The sequence below is a fragment of the Schistocerca cancellata genome, chromosome 2 (genome assembly GCF_023864275.1).
Source record: "Schistocerca cancellata isolate TAMUIC-IGC-003103 chromosome 2, iqSchCanc2.1, whole genome shotgun sequence".
Taxonomy (NCBI): Eukaryota; Metazoa; Arthropoda; class Insecta; order Orthoptera; family Acrididae; genus Schistocerca; species Schistocerca cancellata.
The window spans coordinates 177,686,688-177,707,387 of NC_064627.1; positions in this window are offsets into that span (position 1 = coordinate 177,686,688).

The following is a 20,700-nucleotide window of genomic DNA, read 5'->3' on the forward strand; positions in this document are numbered from 1 at the left end:
ATTTCATGGACTACATGTCCCCAGACAACGATGGAATTTTGGTGGATGACAATGCACCATGTCAATGGGCCACAGTTGCTCGCGATGTATTTGAAGAACATTCTGGACAATTTGAGCGAGTGATTTGGCCATCTAAATCACCCGACATGAGTCCCACCGAACATTAATAGTACATAATCGAGTGGTCAGTTCGTGCACAAAATGCTGCACCCAAATTACAGACGGCTAAAGACGCAGCATGTTGAGAATTGTTGCAGAGGACTTCCAGCGCTTTGTTGAGTCCATGCTGCGTCCAGCTGCTGCACTACGCTGGGAACAAGGAGGTCTGACACGATTAGGAGATACCGCATGACTTTTGTCACCTCACTGTACAGCGGAACTAGGTTGAGATATTTCCCTCCAGATTGTGAATGAGTTATCTTATAACCTCTCAGGGGAGGAGGCGTATTCGAAAATATACTCAAAATTCTGGAGAAGTGTTGTTGTTGTTGTTCTTGTTGTGTGTGAAATCTCTTATGGGACTTAACTGCTAAGGTCATCAGTCCCTAAGCTACAGACTACTTAACCTAAATTATCCTAAGGACAAACACACACACCCATGCCCAAGGGAGGACTCGAACCTCCGCCGGGATGGAGAAGTGTCTTCAGCGTCTGAAGTAGCTTCCACATTTGCAGTCTTGCTGCCAACCTTACTTTCGAGTGAGAGGAGGCTACGAAAATATACCACTGACAACAGTCAAAATGTCTCTAACAACTTCAAAGTAAAAACTTGTAGATAGCGTTCTTATATCGTAAATACTTCAATATTAAAAACAGTATACTTCTCTCTATTACGAATTAGAGGATGATGGTAATAATGATATTATTCGATTGTAATCGATGTTGATGATATCTTGGCTACACCCCAACATCATTAAAAATATCACGTGGTTCACGTCATTATATCGATATTTCCATTTGATATGTCTCCATTTGTACAGAAACCAGATGGCAGTTATAAGAGTCGAGGGGCGTGAAAGGAAGCAATGGTTGGGAAGGGAGTGAGACAGGGTTGTAGCCTCTCCCCGATGTTATTCAATCTGTATATTGAGCAAGCAGTAAAGAAAACAAAATAAAAATTCGGAGTAGGTATTAAAATCCACGGAGAAGAAAAAACTTTGAGGTTCGCCGATGACATTGTAATTCTGTCAGAGACAGCAAAGGACTTGAAAGAGCAGTTGAACGGAATGGACAGTGTCTTGAAAGGAGGATATAAGATGTACATCAACAAAAGCAAAACGAGGATTATGGAAAGTAGTCGAATTAAGTCTGGTGATGCTGAGGGAATTAGATTAGGAAATGAGACACTTAAAGTAGTAAAGGAGTTTTGCTATTTGGGGAGCAAAATAACTGATGATGGTCGAAGAAGAGAGGATATAAAATGTAGATGGCAATTTCAAGGAAAGCGTTTCTGAAGAAGAGAAATTTGTTAACATCGAGTATAGATTTAAGTGTGAGGAAGTCGTTTCTGAAAGTATTTGTATGGAGTGTAGCCATGTATGGAAGTGAAACATGGACGGTAAATAGTTTCGACAAGAAGAGAATAGAAGCTTTCGAAATGTGGTGCTACAGAAGAATGTTGAAGATTAGGTGGGTAGATCACATAACTAATGAAGAGGTATTGAATAGAATTGGGGAGAAGAGGAGTTTGTGGCACAACTTGACAAGAAGAAGGGATCGGTTGGTAGGACATGTTCTGAGGCATCAAGGGATCAATAATTTAGTATTGGAGGGCAGCGTGGATGGTAAAAATCGTAGAGGGAGACCAAGAGATGAATACACTAAGCAGATTCAGAAGGATGTAGGTTGCAGTAGGTAATGGGAGATGAAGAAGCTTGCACAGGATAGAGTAGGATGGAGAGCTTCAGCAAACCAGTCTCAGGACTGAAGACCACAACCACAACAACAACAACAACAATAACATGTCGCCGTTCGATATCCCAACTATATCGTAAGTGAGGTACAGCCGCTGAAGTGAACACGTACAAAACTGCTCGACGGATTAGTGTGAAACCGAATAAAAAAAGAAACTTTTAGTGCTTCACATATATGTGAAATTTTGTTACGATGTTGGCAAAACTTGCTTAACTAAGACTACAGGGAGGACTATATGAGTTATTACCTAGAGATTCATGTACGAAATCTTATGCAGTAACTTACTTAACTGCCTTACGAGTAGTACACTATAACAGAATAATTTTTATAATGGCTGATTTTTTCATGTTTCAGTTTTACTATCAGCTTTTCTTTAGATCAACTCACAATTGACAACTTAATATTTTATTGTCTTCAGTATTGTGAAGGTGGTTGCTGTAACTGCAGGAGTTGTGATTTTGTTGCTGTGATAAGCATATCCTAGAAAGAACCTAGTCACTGCTATTTCTCCATCGAAGCAAAATGTCACGCTATGCAGATGGTCAGAAAACTAAAAATACAGAATAATGTGGTGCAAAAATCGACTTTGTATTTTAATGTTTTACTGCAATTTCGCCTTGGATAAAATATACGTCACGAATCTCTGATGAAACTCGATCGTGACTATCAGTTGCCATATATTTATGAAAGGAAATAGCCTCTTGTTACAGCTTTCAGTGGCGTGAGTAATTTTGGTTTATGGTAACAAAGCAGTTCTTTTAATTTGGAGTACATTGTTCATTACGCTCCGTGTTAGTCATGTAAGGCATCAATTCTTTAACTGTGTTTAAAACTATGCTCAATGAGCAAAGTTGACTTATAGTACATAACGATGTATTTAATGAAATATAATAAATAAAGCGACATTCGTCATGCTTTCATCATTTCGGCGGATGCTCACTGCATATACTTTATAACAACTTTCTACTGCTGCTTCGCAAGAGAACAGCTGCGTATTTTCTTGGATTACAGCCATAAACGCGAGTTTCGCCCTGAGTTACTGCAGTAAAACATTCTTTAGCTGTATTATCCAGAGAAGAGAGAATACGACGCTTCTTGTAATGCCACTTTCCGCGCAAGATTTCAGCTGAGGCCCGGCTTAGGGCTTTAAAGGACTTGTCGGAACAACTGCTTTTATATTCCGTGCTGGTGTAACGGAGATGTCTGTCGTAACAAAACGTCATTAGCTGGAAGACGGAGGAGGACAGCTTCTCCTACCAAGGCACAATATAAAATAGTTATGACTTGTTTAGATATTTTTAAACTAAATATATTCCTGGTGTGAACTGGAGAAATTCCGCAGTTGAACTGGTGAATCATTAACTTTTTGGAGCGCACACTGCTACTGACATTTCGGTTCTCTAGTTTAACCTTTGAAATTTCCAGAATGGAGATGTTTCACAATTTCATCATATTACAGGTTTAGCACTACGTAACTTATGGGAATGGTTTTTAACGTTGTAACACCAACTTTTTATTTCATTCATGTTTTGTTTGTATTTCGTGTATACTCGTATTTTGTTACTATTTATGTATATTTCTGATTTTGTACTGAATATAACCATTTCTGTACGTGTACGAGGACATGCTGAAAAGTAATGCCTCTGAATTTTTTATTCTGTTCTCAATGTCGACTGCGGCATTGCATGTCATCCATATTAGTTGGTCGATTTTTCCTCTTCTCTGACTCAAATTGCAGCTCTGTGCCGCTAGAGATCTCCGAATTTGGCGATGTATAACCCATGTCTGTGCGCGAGGAACAGCGTGCTGTAATCGGGTTTCTAACAGCAGGAGAGTTCGTCCTCGCATGAAGCACCGTCTCCTTTAACATGACAATGCCCTACCACACACGAGTACTGCGATACGTGCAACGATCCGACGCCTTGCGTTCACTGTCACGGATCATCTTCCATACAGTCCCCACTTACCCCCGTCCGATTTTCATTTGTTTCCAGTACTTAAAGAACACTTGCGAGGACTTCGCTTTGGTAGTGATGAAGCAGTACAAGCAGAGAGGTGGTTGTGGCTCCGTCGGCAAAGTCAAACATTCTACACTCACGGCGTCAACAAACTGATGGCTTGTTACGAGGGAGTGACTATGTTGAGAAATAAATATGTGGACGTGAAGAATAAAGATGTAGACTGTTAATAAAGTTTGTTTTATTTACAACACTTTAAGAGTTTTCAAATAAAAAATTCAGAGGCATTATTTTCAGCATGCCCTAGTAATGCTATCTATGAAAATATTATGTGGTATCTCTGGTCCAACTATGGGTTCGATAATTAGAATCGTAACAACAGGATAGGAAAAGCTGGAGGGAACGCCCTCCGTGTTAAGGGGATGAAAGTGAAGACCGATTACTTCAGTTTCGTATACTTTCCGATCACCACGAGAGAAACAAATGTTTGTCTCTAGTATTTCTGTTCGGAAGCGTATCAAACACAAAACCCGCTTATTTGTCACCTACTTATTTCATCGCTGGACCAGTGGATGTGGCTTAACAGCCGACCCGAAATACAGATCCGATACCTCCCCGTCTTGCTCTCGCGGACTGAGGCAAATTATCTCAAATCTGACAAGACTTGGACGATAAAGTTGATAGCTTGATATATGTAGATTATTGTTGTTGTTGTTGTGCTATTCAGCCAGAAGACTGGTTTGATGCAGTCCTCCACGACAGTCTATCATATGCAAGACTCTTCATCGCAAAGTAACTGCTGCAACGTACGTCTTTTGAACCTTTTGAACCTTTTTACTGTACTAATGTCTTAGGCTTCCTTCACAATGTTTACCCCCTACACTTTTCTCCATTTGCCAAACTGATGATTACTTCATGACTGAGGACGTGTGCTACAAACCGATTTCTTCGTTTATTCAAGTTGTGCCATCAGTTTCTGGTATCTCCATTTCGATACAATACCTCCTCATTAGTAACTCAATCCATCCTTTTAATCTTCAGCATTCTTCAGTTGTACCGCATTTCAAGAATTTCTTTCCTCTTCTTGTCTGATTTGTTCATCATCCAAGTTTCACTGCCTTCCATTCAAGGATACACTCCAGACAAAAACCTTCAGAAAAGACTTCCAAACACTTAAGTCTATATTTAGTGTTAACAAATTTCTCTTCCTTTCAGATGCCTTTCTTGCCATTGGCAGTCTACATTTTACATTCCCTCTACTTCGGCCATCGTCAGTTATTTTACTGTCCAAATAGCAAAGCTCATCTACTACTTCAAGTGTCTCATTTCCTAATCTTATTCCATCAGCATTGCCTAATTTGCTTCGACTACATTCCATTACCCGTCTTCTGCTTTTGTTGATATCCACCTTCCCTCCAAGTCCTTTACTGTCTCTGACAGAACTACAGTGTCATCGGGAAACCACAGAAGTTTTAGTTATTCTCCCTAAAATTTGAGTCCTCCTCTAGACTTTTCTTTGGTTTCCTTTATTGCTTGCTCACTGTACAGATTGAATAACATCGGCAACATTCTACAATTACGTCTCACTTCCTTCTCAACTACTGCTTCCCTTCCATGACCTTCGACTCTTCATAACTGCCGTCTCGATTTTGTAAATGTTTGAAATAACCCTTCGCTCCTATCTTCACAATTTCAATGAGTGTATTCCAATCAACATTGTCGAAGGCTTTCTCTACGTCTACAAAAGCTACAAATGTAGTCTCTCCTTTCGTTGGCCTATCTTCTAAGAGAAGTTGTAGAAGGGATATGGAGGGTATAAACGAATCATTTCCACTTTTTGGGCGCCAAAAGGGTAGTAAACATTTCCCTACGCCTGTTAATTTGTAATGGTTTACAGTCAATAGTCATTAGTTTTGCCTGATAAAGGTACACTGCTTCGAGATCTAGTCTTCTTCATTGTAAACAGCACAATCTAAAATATTAAAGCAACGGAAAAATTGAAAATTTATGAGACTATTTTAATCGTAAATGGGGATACATGAATCTCTTCCAACTATTACAAAATTATGCATAATTTGGAAGATTACACTTTTTAACTGTTCTAGTAACTGTCACATGCATTTCCCACAGCGGGATTGGTTACGACCAGCAGTACCCACAGAAATGCCATTTCCCTTTATTCATTGATCTAGATTCATAACATTTGATGTTGCTAAAATCACAAGGTATGTTTTACTTCTCCGACTCAGCTTCAGGTGGTGATGAAGGTGAATTCTCTTCTGGATTTGACGGTTTGTCTTGAATAACGAGCGCATTTCTGCAACGCTTGATCTTCTTTCTTTGGAACGTTTCAAAACGAAGTTTTGCCTTTCCTCTTGTAAGACTGAGATGAACTGATGAAGTCAGATGGCAAGATGAGTTTTTCCGTCACCCTCTCACCTCGCACATCTCCTACCAGTGGTTTTCCTTGGGGTTGAAAATAATGATAAGCTCTGACTTTCTAAACTTCTTGAAACATTAGGGGGAGTTGCAGGACCTGGGTTTACTTCTGATATTGTGGTAATAAAGTAGGATTCATTATTTCGGAATTTTTATGATGGTAGTTTGTTAGGATTGAAGATGAAAATTCCCGTGCGCTGAAAGATTTTAAATAAAGAAGGTATAATACACATTATATCCCGATTCAGAAAGCCCTGCGAAGACTGATTTTTATATTTAAGCAGTTTTTCAAATTTATAACAGATGTCGCTAGTCGTTCTGTTGACTGACCTGGTGAATGGCGTACAACTGATAGCGGAAATATGTATTTTCATTCATGTATTTTAGCAACAGACCTTATTTTAAACAGAGTTACTATAACATGGTGGACTGTTACAAGCCTGTCTTAGCTGTTCTATTTCTTTCTGGATGACTGCTGTCTGGATTAAATATTTTTTGAAAAAGTTTCTTACAACCTGTGCACGATTTGTGTAACAACAATCCTGTAAGACAATGGCAACCGAGATGAGCACACGGGCTGAGCAGTAGAATACTTTCTTGTTTCATCCACATAGCCCCATGATTCAGAAAGCCCCACCCTAACCAGACAGAATTGCCTAGCGAACTGGTAATGCCTTGTGTGCTCCTACAATTCGGAATATCACTATTACTAAAAAGTTTTTGGTGTATGACACAGAACAGGTTTGACATTAGATCATCCCGAACGTGTTCCATACATTGACATCTGCTATTTCTTAGTACCTATGCAAAATACCAAATTTGTACCATAATTCGTATTCTATATTAAATGTATGTTAGCCCTCTACAGGCTGTTTCTCTTGGCTCGGGAAAAGGGAGTGGCGCAGCATCTGCAAGGCTACGCTGAGGTGTTGAAACAGCAGGAACTGTGATGTCGCTGGTGGATTGATGTATTTCCAGAGCACACGGCATCAGACAATTCCTGTCCAGGGAGACAATTGGCGGCGCAGTAGCTGGAGACGGGGGCCATAGCTTCGGTCATTGGGCCTCCAGTTTTATTTCCCGGGGTGCGCCACCCAACGTAAGCAGCAACTCGAAGGCTGCGGGTTTATAACCGACCGACGACCCAGCGCCGTGACGCGGCGGCCAGACCATGTATTACTCGGACCCTGCGAGAGCACACACCACGCTGCTATTGGGGCCAACGCGCCGGGGCCCTTTACGCTGTACGTGGAGCTTCCTGCAGTGTTTCCACTCCTGTGTTCAGGCAATGCAGAACTGCGACTGTTGAATGCGCACCGATTTTCTACGGTCAAATTGGGCTGGGGAAGCGAAACGGCGCGGAGTTCTGAGCGGTACTGTAGCTTCAACGAATCTGTAGCTTGGTACGTTCATCGATGTTGGGCTGCCAATATATATACAAGGTCAAGTAACATAGGGGTATGCAACCGGCAGACGTCGTCGACAAACGCTGATATTTCGGCAACAAACCACCCTGTCATTTTCATGGCGACACTGCAGCAGGACAGCGCTGTGCAAGGACATTTAAAACCTCGGTTGGCAGAGTAATTCTGGAAAGATAATACACACACACACACACACACACACACACACACACACACACACACACATTCTGTAAACACGAGCGCCATCACATAAGCCAAAGATGACCGACGCCAGAAGTTATCGATAGTGAAAACTACTACGCAACGCGCGAGACAGCATTAACTCTGACCATCTGTTTTTTGACGAGGAAGACAGGAGTCTTCCAGGTAGAACTTAAGCAAAAGCCTCCATCCCTATTTACAGGGTCACTACACTACTGACCATTAAAATTGCTACACCAAGTAGAAATACAGATGAAAAACGGGTATTCATTGGACAAATATATTATACTGGAACTGACATGTGATTACATTTTCACGCGATTTGTGTGCATAGATCCTGAGAAAACAGTACCCAGAACAACTACCTCTGGCCGTAATAACGGCCTTGATACGCTCTGGCATTCAGTCAAACAGAGCTTGGATGGCGTGTACAGGTACAGCTGCCCATGCAGCTTCAACACCATACCACAGTTCATCAAGAGTAGCGACTGGCGTATTGTGACGAACCAGTTGCCCGGGCACCATTGATCAGACGTTTTCAATTGGTGAGAGATCTGGAGAATGTGCTGGCCAGGGCAGCAGTCGAACATTTTCTGTATCCTGAAAGGCCCGTACAGGACCTGCAACATGCGGTCGTGCATTATCTTTCTGAAATGTAGGGTTTCGCAGGGATCGAATGAAGGGTAGAGCCACGGGTCGCAATACATCTGAAATGTAACGTCCACTGTTCAAAGTGCCGTCAATGCGAGCAAGAGGTGACCGAGACGGATAACCAATGGCACCCCATACCTTCACGCTGGGTGATACGCCTGTATGGCGATGACGAATACACGCTTTCAATGTGCGTTCATCACGATGTCGCCAAACAGGGATGCGACCATCATGATGCTGTAAACAGAACCTGGATTCATCCGAAAAAATGACGTTTTGCCATTCGTGCACCCACGTTCGTCGTTGAGTACATCATCGCAGGCGCTCCTGTCTGTGATGCAGCGTCAAGGGTAACCGCAGCCATGGTCTCCGAGCTGATAGTCCATGCTGCTGCAACCGTCGTCGATCTGTTCGCGCAGGTGGTTGTTGCCTTGCAGACGTTCCCATCTGTTGACCCAGGGATCGAGACGTGGCTGCACGATCCGTTACAGCCATGCAGATAAGATTCCTGTCATCTCGACTGCTAGTGATACGACGCCGTTGGGATCCAGCACGGCGTGTTCCATATTACCCTCCTGAACCCACCGATTCCATATTCTGCTAAGAGTCAATGGATCTCGACCAACGTGAGCAGCAATGTCGCGATACGATAAACCGCAATCGCGATAGGCTTCAATCCGACCTCCTTACACGAGGCATCACTACAACGTTTCACCAGGCAACGCCGGTCAACTGCTGTTTGTATATGAGAAATCGATTGCAAACTTTCCTAATGTCAGCACGTTGTAGGTGCCGCCACCGGCGCCAACATTGTGTGAATACTCTGAAAAGCTAATCATTTTCATATCACAGCAATTTCTTCCTGTCGGTTAAATTTCGCGTCTGTAGCACGTCATCTTCGTGATGGAGAATCTGTTTTCAACGGATTCCTTAATAACATAATCACAATAGCTGGGAGTGCAGAATCTCTGTTTTTTTTTTTATTCTATAGCGTGACCGGTGCCAAGACAGTGTTCTGTTACAGCGGATTTGCTCGCAGTTGTAAACGTGCGTGACACTAATGCGCAGTACAACTGTCTTGTAAGTTCCTGATAGTTTGACCAATATATGGCATAAACCAGAACTCAAGGAATACGATACATACCCGCCTCACGCAAACCAAGATAATCCTTAATAGAACCTAAAAGAACATTAATGTTAGATGGAGTCCGGAAAACACATTTCACATCATATTTCCGCAAAATACAACCAATCTTTCTTGAAACGTTCCCTGCATGAGGCTGAAGGACTGTAGATCTTGGTGCCAGCTCAGTATTATCTTCACTCACCTGGTGCACGGTTGGTCAACAGCGAAGCGCATATCTGATCTGTCTTTCACTATATCCATTCTGACGAAAGGTGACCTCAAAATGGGTTAACTCAGCTGACAAACTCTCGGGTCTGAAATTACATGGGCCCTGTGAACCAAAGTATGAACTCCCCCTTCACGCTGAGCCGGATGCTGATAACTATCAGCTTGTAGATAGACGCCACTGTGAGTAGGCTTCGTATAAACATCGTGCCCCAAAATACCATCAACGTTCCTCATGAGCAAAATATCAAGGAAGGGAAGGCAGCCATTCTTTTCCATTCATATCGTGAAATAAATATTCGGTTGTATTGAATTCAGGTGTTCTAAAAAGACGTTCAAATTCTCACTGCAAGTTTAAAAGCCGTTGACTCCAAGGCACGTTCCTCGAAGTCTTTCATAAACACATTTGCAGTAATAGATGACTACGGTCTTCCTATCACAACGCCGATTATCTGCCCACTGAATAAAAAGTAAGTTATTAGAGCATTGTAGACGACGGGAGAAACTAGTGTCTTATATACAGGGCACTCTTTTTTTTAAATTTGCGATAGCTAAATAGCTTTAAAAAATACATCATACGAAAAGTTTCCAAGATAATGGGTCACAAAATTCGATAATTTAACACTGTCAGCATAGGACATACAATGTCCCCTTAAGAAACGACTCTTTTGAGTTTTCATTGCATTTAAAAAAAAAAAAAAAAAAAATTGTTCCAACCAGTTGTTGTTGTTAAAAATTTAATTTAGTTTCGCAAATTTTGTTTGTACAGTGAAACTCTTACGTTTAGACATTTAAAAGTCTGTAAATAAGCTACTTTTAACGTAACGTAGTTCTCTGCTCCCTTCGGGGTTGATATCCATAACTCCACACACCATCAGGATGCTTGGTTTCGCTGAGTCCCCAAGAATCTAAGCACTCGGTTTACTGATTTCGGTGTGTTCTTTCGAACCGCAGAGACTTTCTCGCTGATTGCAGTGCCATCTACCGAGAACAGAAAAAAATGTTTCATGTCAACTTCAAGTATTTTGTGGAGTAGAATCCCAATATGCAATAAAAAGGGCGTTCCCATTAGAAAAGAAAAAGCTGACCCCAAGGAGCCAAGGAGGTGGGGGATGTCAGGGGTGGCAAGTTTTAGCACAGACAGATGTCCACGTTGAAGGTTTTCTTAATTTGGAACGTATTTTTCGTACCGTGCTTATTATTAGAGACATTTAATTGTTTCAAATAAAAAGTACCCTGTATATACACCGATGGTGCAAACCATTATGACCACTTGTTTAATAGCGTGTTGTTCCACTTTTGAAACACATTACAGCAGAGATTCTGCTTGGTATGGATTCTACAAATCTCGACAGGATTCCAGAAGTATGTGGCACCACATGGCTACGCACAGGTCAAGTAATTTCCACAGATTACGGGATGGTGGTTTACCAGCACGCAGTTGGTGCCGGTATGTGTTCCAGTGGGTACAGATCAGGCACATTTGCTGGGCAGGACATCAGTGTGTGTTCGCTATAATGTTCCTAAAACCACTGTAGGAGGATTCCGATATTATCCTGATGGAAGATGTCATCACCGTAGGAGGAGAATTCAAAAGTGCAGGTGGTCCGCAATAATGATCACGTAGTTCATTGCTGTCAGGATGCCTTCGATTAGCCTACCACTACCTATCTCAAGGAAGCCCAACTCAATGTACCCCCACAGCATAATTCTGCTCTCACCGGCCTGCATCTGTGGCGCGGTGCATGTTTCGTGCAGCCACTCGCCTGGACGACTGCGTGTAAGGACCCAACCATCGACGTGGCGTAACAGAAAATGTGTTTCATTCGGTAGGCGACACGTTTGTATTGATCCACGGCGAAGACTCACTGATATTGTGCCCAGTGCAGTCATAACTGATGATTTCGTTGGTTCATCACAGGAACACGTACGTGTCGTGTGATGTGGAGCGCCGTGTTTAACAATGGCCTTCGAACAGTGTGCTCCGAAACACTTGTGTCTGCACCATTATTACTCTGTCGTCAGACCAGTTTCTTCTTGATACCGCTAGAGGATCGAAGTCAAATATGGCGGATTTATGCTAAATGAAGCATTTCCGGATGTGCATATATTTGAACGTTTTCTTTTGCTCTAATTTATGGAACCACTCGTATTTTGCTGAAGTCTGCCCTTTAACAGCAAGTATGATAATATAATCAATAAATAGCACGTCATGTAGAATTGGAGATCCAGCTGTATTATTTGAGGTTAAACAGCAATTTTCCAAGTCCCGAACCTATTACTTTCAAACAAAACTACAGCTGCTTCCCTACGTTAATTCATCTAGATTATAAAACTGCTTTGCATGATTTCTTGAATTGTGGATATTCTGGTAAATTTCTGCTGTGGAGATGTTAAAAAAGTGCACCCACCAGGTTAGCTGAGAGCGCTAATGCGCTGCTTCCTGGACACGGGTAGGCGCGCCGGCCCTGGAACGAATCCGCCCGCCGGATTAACGACGAGGGCCAGTGTGCCAGCCAACCTGGAGTGGTTTTTAGGCGGTTTTCCACATCCCTTTAGGTGAATACCGTGCTGGTCCCCACGTTCCGCCTCAGTTATACGCCTCACAGGCATTTGAAACACATCCACACTTTTCCATGACTTACGCTAGACGCAGACAGATGGGGTTCTCTGATTCCATCCCGGAGGGGGGGGGGGGGGTTACGGGGTGGCGGCAGGAAGGCATCCGGCCACCCGCCACCCTTCCAATTAACATGCCAAATCCGAATTAACCGCGCCAAACCCGCGCACAATGCGGGACAGCGCCGCAAGCGATAGAATAGATGTTAAAAAATGCAGCCATTTTAGCCAACGAACTTTGCTTCTTATCTCACGTCGTCCAGTAACTGCACATTCCATGAGCTGGCCGTTCCTCTTACAGACTAATTAAGTGCACAACTTCGCCCTGAGTCCTCTTCCTGGCAGATTTCTTCACTACTGTTTTTGGCGAGACATTGCTGACATTCACTCAAGGTGCGTATCCATCGTGACGCTAGTTTCAACTGTTCCAGCAATGAGGTATATATAAACCTGGGATCGAGTCTCTTCAGTGACGACCTTTTTTATTCGTTAGTTCTATGTAATATGTCTATGATGTTTTTATATTTTATTTGCCACGTAATATTTTTTTCAATTTAGAACTAGAACTTTAAAATAGTCTAACTTCTCGTGCTGATCATTTACGAGTTAAAACTGGCGATTTCTTCCCTCAGAAACATGCGACGGCCACATATTACGCCTCAAAACAGCCAGTTTCGACTGTAGTTTTACTTACCGTGTGCATGAGTACGACAAAATGTATTGCCAAGATGTGGTAGCGCACAGACTGCAGAATATGGGGCGCAATATGGCCGCTCAGCACTCTCCGAGTACCCTCAGCTCTCCGGTATGGTTTTTCTTGTCTGAGAGTTATGGCGGACAGCACCCGCGAGCTGCTCGTTGCCGTCTACACAAAAGGTCTGAACTTGAAGAGCGTGATTACCTGGGATCTTGTCCCACTCTCTGACACTGTCAACGAGCTGACCATCGGCGCTGTTTACACGACACATGTCACTCGCAAAAAGATCCCAAGAGCGAAAAACTCCCACTTGTAAATTTAGCTTTGCAGTTGAAAGTCAGCGCCTGGGAATCTAATGTAACTGACCAGCCTGCCCAAAAATGTGTAAACGAGCACAGTTCGGGTGGCTACGAAACGCACAGTGCTCTGTGCAGTCGGCCGTTTTGTTCGAAACCCAAGGTTGAAATCATGCCCAAGGGTAGCGGCTCTGTCTTGCTCGAGCCTGAGTTTCTTCAGCCGCCCACAGGGGTATCCCGTGGCTGGTACTGTCTGCGGGGCACATGGCCGTACCGTTTTGGCGTCATTGTTTAACTGGATCGTACAGCCACGAGAAAGGGCGATAAAAGATTGGCGGTTAGTCGGAGGGACAATTAATGATTTTGTGGATCGCTTTTTTCCACAATACGGTCATCTGGAATTGCGAGAATAACTGATGCCAAGAATTTAATTTTCCTTCTCTCAAATTAAATTTTAGTTACAAATATTAGATATTAAATTCTTCTGGGCCTGCAGCGTTATATATGTCTTGTAAGGATATTATGTGTACATTAAGCCAAAACGCTGCTTTGTGTAGCAGTTGTTATTATTGTGAGTATATTTTCATTGGCTATAGGCTTATTTCGGCTGAAAGGCCATTTTCAAGCACTCGGCAACATATAGTACGGTATTTAGATCATATATCTGTAATTTTTCTTGATAAATAATTATTTTGTACATTTGGCGTAAGACTAAGCTCCATAGTACGTGGTTGACTCTCTTGCTGTCAGGTATCTTTCTTGGTACGTTTTTAAGCAAAGCACAGTCGAAATTATAAATTACTCGCTAAGTATTGTCTCAGCAGTGGAATTTTTCTTTGTTGGCCAGCATCGTTAACATATTGTTGATTTATAATTTCGGCTGTGCTTTGCTTAAAAACGCACCAAGTAAGACATCTGGCAGGAAGAGCGTCAACGACGTAATATGTTGTTGTTGCTGTTGTTGTGGTCTTCAGTCCTGAGACTAGTTTGATGCATCTCTCCATGCTACTCTATCCTGTGCAAGCTTCTTCATCTTCCAATACGTACTGCAGCCTACATCCTTCTGAATCTGTTTAGTGTATTCATCTCTTGGTCTCCCTCTACGATTTTTACCCTCCACGCTGCCCTCCAACACTAAATTGGTGATCACTTGATGCCTCAGAACATGTCCTACCAACCGATCCCTTCTTCTTGTCAAGTTGTGCCACAAACTCCTCTTCTCACAAACCTATTCAATACTTCCTCATTAGTTACGTGATCTACCCATCTAATCTTCAGCATTCTTCTGTAGCACCACAATTCAAAGGCTTCTATTCTCTTCTTGTCCAAACTATTCATCGTCCATATTTCACTTCCATACATTGCTACACTCCATACAAATACTTTCAGAAACGACTTCCTGACTATACTCGATGTTAACAAATTTCTCTTCTTCAGAAACGCTTTCCTTGCCATTGCCAGTCTACATTTTATATCCTCTCTACTTCGAGCATCATCAGTTACTTTGCTCCCCAAATAGCAAAACTCATTTTCTACTTTAAGTGTCTCATTTCCTAATCTATTTCCCTCAGCATCGCCCGACTTAATTCGACTACATTCCATTATCCTCGTTTTGCTTTTGTTGATGTTCATCTTATATCCTCCCTTCAAGACACTGTCCATTCCATTCAACTGCTCTTACAAGTCCTTTGCTGTCTCTGACGGAATTACAATGTCATCGGCGAACCTCAAAGTTTTTCTTTCTTCTCCCTGGATTTTAATACCTACTCCGAACTTTTTTTTCGTTTCCTCTACTTCTTGCTCAGTATAAAGATTGAATAACATCGGGGAGAGGCTACAACCTAGTCTCACTCCCTTCCTAACCACTGCTTCCCTTTCATGTCCCTCGACTCTTATAACTGCCATCTGGTTTCTGGACAAATTGTAAATAGCCTTTCGCTCCCTGTATTTTACCCCTGCCATCTTCAGAATTTGAAAGACATTATTCCAATTAACATTGTCAAAAGCTTTCTCCAAGTCTACATATGCTACAAACGTAGGTTTGCCTTTTCTTAATCTAGCTTCTAAGATAAGTCGTAGGGCCAGTATTGTCTCACGTGTTCCCATATTTCTACGGGATCCAAACTGATCTTCTCCGAGGTCGGCTTCTACCAGTTTTTCCATTCGTCTGTACAGAATTCGCGTCAGTATTTTGCAGCCGTGGCTTATTAAACTGACAGTTCGGTAATTTTCACATCTGTCAACGCCTGCTTTCTTTGGGATTGGAATTATTATATTCTTCTTGAAGTCTGAGGGTATTTCGCCTGTCTCATACATTTTGCTCACCAGATGGTAGAGTTTTGTCAGGACTGGCTCTCCCAAGGCTGTCAGTAGTTCTAATGGAATGTTGTCTACTCCAGGGGCCTTGTTTCGACTCAGGTCTTTCAGTGCTCTATGATATTCTTGACGCAGTATCGTATCTCCAATTTCATCTTCATCTACATCCTCTTCCATTTCCATAATACTGTCCTCAAGAACATCGCCATTGTATAGTCCCTCTACGTACTTCATCCACCTTTCTGCTTTCCCTTCTTTGCGTAGAACTGGGTTTCCATCTGATCCCTTGATATTCATACAAGTGGTTCTCTTTTCTCCAAAGGTCTCTTTAATTTTCCTGTAGGCAGTATCTATCTTACCCCTAGTGAGGTAAGCCTACATTCTTACATTTGTCCTCTAGCCATACATGCTTAACCATTTTGCACTTCCTGTCGATCTCATTTTTGAGACGTTTGTATTCCTTTTTGCCTGCTTCATTTACTGCATTTTTATAGTTTTTCCTTTCATCAATTAAATTCCGTATTTATTCTGTCACCCAAGGATTTCTACTAGCCCTCGTCTTTTTACCCACTTGATCCTCTGCTGCCTTCACCACTTGATCCCTCAAAGCTATCCATTCTTCTTCTACTGTATTTCTTTCCCCCATTCTTGTCAATTGTTCCTTTATGCTCCTCCTGAAACTCTCTACAACCTCTGGTTCTTTCAGTTTATCCAGGTCCCATCTCCTCAAATTCCCACATTTTTGCAGTTTCTTCAGTTTTAATCTACAGTTCATAACCAATAGATTGTGGTCAGAGCCCACATCTGCCCCTGGAAATGTCTTACAATTTAAAACCTGGTTCCTAAATCTCTGTCTTACCATTATATAATCTTCTAGTATATCTTCTAGTATCTCCAGGGTTCTTCCATGTATACAACCTTCTTTCATGATTCTTGAACCAAGTGTTAGCTATGATTAAGTTATGCTCTGCGCAAAATTCTACCAGGCGGCTTCCTCTTTCATTTCGTAGCCCCAATCCATATTCACCTACTATGTTTCCTTCTCTCCCTTTTCCTACTCTCGAATTCCAATCACCCATGACTATTAAATTTTCGTCTCCCTTCGCTACCTGAATAATTTCTTTTATCTGATCATACATTTCATCAATTTCTTCGTCATCTGCAGAGCTAGTTGGTATATAAACTTGTACTACTGTTGTAGGCGTGGGCTTCGTGTCTGTCTTGTTTGTAGTAGCTTACCCGAACTCCTATTTTTTTATTCATTATTAAAGCTACTCCTGCATTACCCCTATTTGATTTTGTATTTATAACCCTGTATTCACCTGACCAAAAGTCTTGTTCCTCCTGCCACTGAACTTCGCTAATTCGCACTATATCTAACTTCAACCTATCCATTTCCCTTTTTAAATTTTCTAACCTACCTGCCCGATTAAGGTATCTGACATTCCACGCTGCGATCCGTAGAACGCCAGTTTTCTTTCTCCTGATAACGTTAAAGCAGAAAAAAGCGGTACGGAAAGTACCATGCGCCACACACGATGAGGTGTAGGTGCAGGAATGATAAGAACAGTAAAATTCGATCTCGTACGTAATCTTACCGACATTCGTTCTTCCAGCACGGAATCCGCGTGTGGAGCAAGAAAGCGGAGAAATACGCTACACAGCGTACGTCAGACGCCAACAACTGTGCTGCTCATTACGGCTGCATATCTATCTTATCTCTTTTACATCTACATCTACATACATGCACCTCAAGCCACTGTATGGTGGATGGTGGAGGGTACTTTGTACCACTAGTAGTCATTTCCTTTCCCGTTCCACTCGCAAACAGAGCGTAGGGAAAACAACGGTCTATATGCTTCCGTGCGAGCTCTAATTCCATGTTTACATAGTCGACTGAGTAATATGCATGAGACGTAATATCTCATTCTATATTGAGAACAGAATAAAATATTCCCTGACATTACTGTTCAGTAGTCCCTCTTATGTAATATTTATGTTGAGAGGACGTGTGATACGAGAAGGGCAAGCGCAAATGGAAGTAATCACATGCAGGTCAGCAGACGCAGCCGACTGCGATGTTAACTTTGAGGCAGGTTTCAGCGTCCTTGCGAAAGGATTAAGAAGTCGAGATAGGATCACACGGAACTGACAGCTTCGTGACTCTGCAACATACAGCCTCAGTGACATGGTTAACAAAGTTTGCTAAGGAGATTGGGCGTTCTCGGCCCCCGCACAACGACTTCCTGTCAAAACATTCTAGGAGGAGTTAAGGCGACGTCTTCACAACTCCTCACGCAGAAGGAACGCACATCCATACTGGCCACAACAGGCGGTCGCAATATAATCTCGTATTTATAGCTTAATATATCTCAATTTCATAATGTATACAAGTAACCTAAGTTAATATCTCCTTTCTATTTCCTTTGGAGGACCTAGAGGTCTTACGATGGCGTGCTGAAAAGTAATAACTCCGAATTTTTTATACGTAAATCCTTAAAGCTTTGTAAATAAAACGAACTTTATTAATATTCTATGTACACATATTTATTTCTCAATATAGTTACTCTGACGAAGAACATATTTCTCCCAACGAGAGACCAGTTTGTTCATATTATCACTGTAGAATATTTAACTTTATTGACGGAGGCAAGCCCTCACCTCTGCTTGGACTGCTCCACAGGAACAACCCTAAGCCGCAAATTACTGATGTCGTTACAATCGTCACAGCATTGTACAGAGATCTTATTCTTCTACGTATTTCAGTTGGAGGCACGTTTTCTGCGGTTAGAAACTCGCTTACAGCGCGCTGTTTCTCACACAGCGACAGAGGTACATACGGTAAACACCGCCATGTTACACGTCACAATTAGCATCCTTCTAGAGGCAGAGGGTGGCAGCTTGCGTCAGCGAAGCGAAAAAGTCGACCGAGTAATATTCAGGAAATGTAATCCTCAACGCATACAGAGAACACAACAAAAATGCCGAGGCATTACTTTTCAGTACGCCCTCGTGTGTAATACTGATGTTGACTTCATTCTTCGCAAATGGAAATGCAAACAATGGAATTAATATAGTGAATGATGAGTAAGTGAATGCGATTCTGTTTCCGGATAATATCGCTGTTACTCAAAGGACTGAAGATGATCTCTGAAGATCAGTATACCAGTTGAACGAAATACGCAAGCACAACAGTTTAAAAGTTCTTAAAAATAAAACGAAAAGAACGGCGCTGCAAGGGAAGCATTCAGCCAGGTCAAAAATTGTTTTAGGTTATTTAGTTTGAGAGCAAGCCTACACAATTTCTTATTTACATGGTGATATGTGATTTTACCTCTGGTATTGAAAATAAAATACGCAAATTCCAAGATGTCTGTGGTACTATTACCATAACATTCGGCCTTAAAGTACAATAAGATACCACAATGAAATTCTACACTACTGGAAATTAAAATTGCTACACCACGACGATGACATGCTACAGACACGAAATTTAACCGACAGGAAGAAGATGCTATGATATGCAAATGATTAGCTTTTCAGAGCATTCACTCAAGGTTGCCGTCGGTGGCGACACCTACAACGTGTTGACATGACGAAAGTTTCCAACCGATTTCTCATACACAAATAGCAGTTGACCGGCGTTGCCTGGTGAAACATTGTTGTGATGCTTCATGTAAGGAGGAGAAATGCGTACCATCACGTTTCCGACTTCGGTAAAGGTCGGATTATAGCCCATCGCGATTGCGGTTTATCGTATCGCGACACTGCTGCTCGCGTTCGTCGAGATCCAATGACTGTTAGCAGAATATGGAATCGGTGGGTTCAGGAGGGTAATACGGAACGCCGTGCTGGATCCCAACGGCCAAGTATCACTAGCAGTCGAGATGACAGGCATCTTATGCGCGTGGCTGTAACGGATCGTGCAGCCACGTCTCGATCCCTGAGTCAGCATATGGGGACGTTTGCAAGACAACAACCATCTGCACGAACAGTTCGACGACGTTTGCAGCATGAACTATTAGTTCGGAGACCATGGCTGCGGTTACCCTAGACGCTGCATCACAGACAGGAGCGCCTGCGATGGTGTACTCAACAAGAACCTGGGTGCACGAATGACAAAATGTCATTTTTTCGGATGAATCCAGGTTCTGTTTACAGCATCATGATGGTCGCATCCGTGTTTGGCGACATCGCGGTGAACGCACATTGGAAGCGTGTATTCGTCATAGCCATACTGGCGTATCACCCGGCATGATGGTATGAGTTGCCATTGGTTACACGTCTCGGTCAACTCTTGTTCGCATTGACGGCACTTGGAACAGTGGATGTTACATTTCAGATGTGTTACGACCCGTGGATCTACCCTTCATTCGATCCCTACGAAACCCTACAATTCAGCAGGATAATGCACGACCGCATGTTGCAGGTCCTGTACGGGCCTTTCTGGATACAGAAAATGTTCGACTGCTGCTCTGGCCAGCAAATTCTCTAGATCTCTGATCAACTGAAAACGTCTGGTCAATGGTGGCCGGGCAACTGGCTCGTCACAATACGCCAGTCACTACTCTTGATGAACTGTGGTATCGTGTTGAAGCTGCATGGGCAGCTGTACCTTTACACGCCATCCAAGCTCTGTTTGACTCAATGCCCAGGCGTATCAAGGCCGTTATTATGGCCAGAGGTGGTTGTTCCGGTTTCTCAGGATCTATGCACCCAATGTGGGTGAAAATGTAATCACATGTCAGTTCTAGTATAATATATTTGTCCAAAGAATACCCGTTTATCCACTGCATTTTTTCTTGGAGTAACAATTTTAATGGCCAGTAGTGCA